This window comes from Alligator sinensis, unplaced genomic scaffold (genome assembly GCF_000455745.1).
Source record: "Alligator sinensis unplaced genomic scaffold, ASM45574v1 scaffold1200_1, whole genome shotgun sequence".
NCBI classification, from domain to species: Eukaryota; Metazoa; Chordata; order Crocodylia; family Alligatoridae; genus Alligator; species Alligator sinensis.
This window is the reverse complement of record NW_005842772.1, coordinates 495,357-496,553: the sequence shown is the minus strand read 5'-3', so window position 1 is coordinate 496,553 and position 1,197 is coordinate 495,357. Positions and strand designations below refer to the sequence as shown.

The following is a 1,197-nucleotide window of genomic DNA, read 5'->3' as shown; positions in this document are numbered from 1 at the left end:
CGGGGCCGGGGCCGCCGGGGAGGGCTCCACGTGCGCGCCAGTCCGGGCAGTACGGGAGCATCCTCCCCGGGGCTGGGCGCTGCCCGTGCCCCCAGGGGCTGGCGCCACCCCCGGGCCCTGGGAGGTAAGGGGACGGGGGATGGGGTTCCACCTGGCCCCCCAGGCAGCCCCGGGGACCCTGAGCACCCTTCCGAGGGACAGGCTGGGGCAGAGCCCTGAGTCCGGGGTGGGAGCAAGGTTATCTGCTGGGCCTCTGTGGCCAGTGGTGGTGGGGCTGCTCCAGGGCCCATGGAGATCCTGGCTTGGTTCTGCTTTGTTTGAATTTTTTTTTTTTTAAATAGGATTTTTTTTTCCTCACCTAGTGCTGGGAAGCTGCCACCACGGCCCACTGCGCTCACAAGGAAGCAGGCAGACAGGTCACAGAGGAGACCCTGGCGCAGGGAATCCCACAAGCTGGACTCTGGAGCCCTCCCCAGGAGGGCAGACTTGTGCAGGGGTTGGCGTGTGAGGGTGGCTCAGAGGAAGGGCCTGTTCTGACCTCCCTTGTGCCGATGTCGACCAGCAGCACCTTGAAAACAAGGGAGGAATACTGGGGTGAGCGGAGTCCGACCCCAGGCACGGCGTCGGTGGGGTCTTCACGCACAGGTGGATGTGGAAGTGGGACATAGCCGACTGCAGTCTCTTCACGGCGGGGACCTCTCCCTGGCAGTGTGGAGCTCCCAGGGGGCAGACAGGCACTGCAGCACCTTCCTGCTTCTCCTTGGCTTGTGCACAAGCCCCGTTAAACCTCTCCCAACGCTGCTTCCAGTCACTGGCTTCTTGGCAAGAATTTTGTGGCGCTTTGTGGGGAGGCAGGGCCAGCACCAGAGCTCCCTGGCTGTGTCTCCATCCCGCGGGCTAGTCCCCCCAAAGCCCAGTGGACCTGGTACCATGTACCGCTGATGGGGCGAGAGGGGCGGCCGCCCCCTGGATTCCTTCGCGGCGAGATTGTTTATTATTTTGCCTCTTTGCAGGAGCTGGGAATCAGCAGTGCCTCCCTCAGATTTCCCACCACGAGGCTCAAGGGGGTTTTCAGAGATGAGCGGAAACTTCTGCTTTCCCCCAGGAACTTCCAGCCCAGGGCAGTAGCTGCAAAGCCAGCTGGCCAGGGGAGACCCGGCCTGCACGATGGGGATCGTGCAGGCCGAAAGGGACACA

The 1,197-nt window shown here is 63.4% G+C and overlaps 1 long non-coding RNA gene across 3 annotated transcripts in view; it reads left to right on the top strand.

The window, feature by feature from the left end:
* LOC106722850 overlaps positions 1 to 809 on the top strand; it is a 3,352-nt gene extending 2,543 nt beyond the window's left edge. For 2 of the 3 annotated variants that reach the window (XR_003096475.1, XR_003096474.1), the window contains exon 2: positions 363 to 809. This is a non-coding gene — a long non-coding RNA (uncharacterized LOC106722850). Of the gene's footprint in view, positions 125 to 362 lie in introns of all 3 variants that reach the window. The other variant, XR_001358854.2, reaches the window with a different exon arrangement.
* Positions 810 to 1,197: the final 388 nt, after the last annotated feature.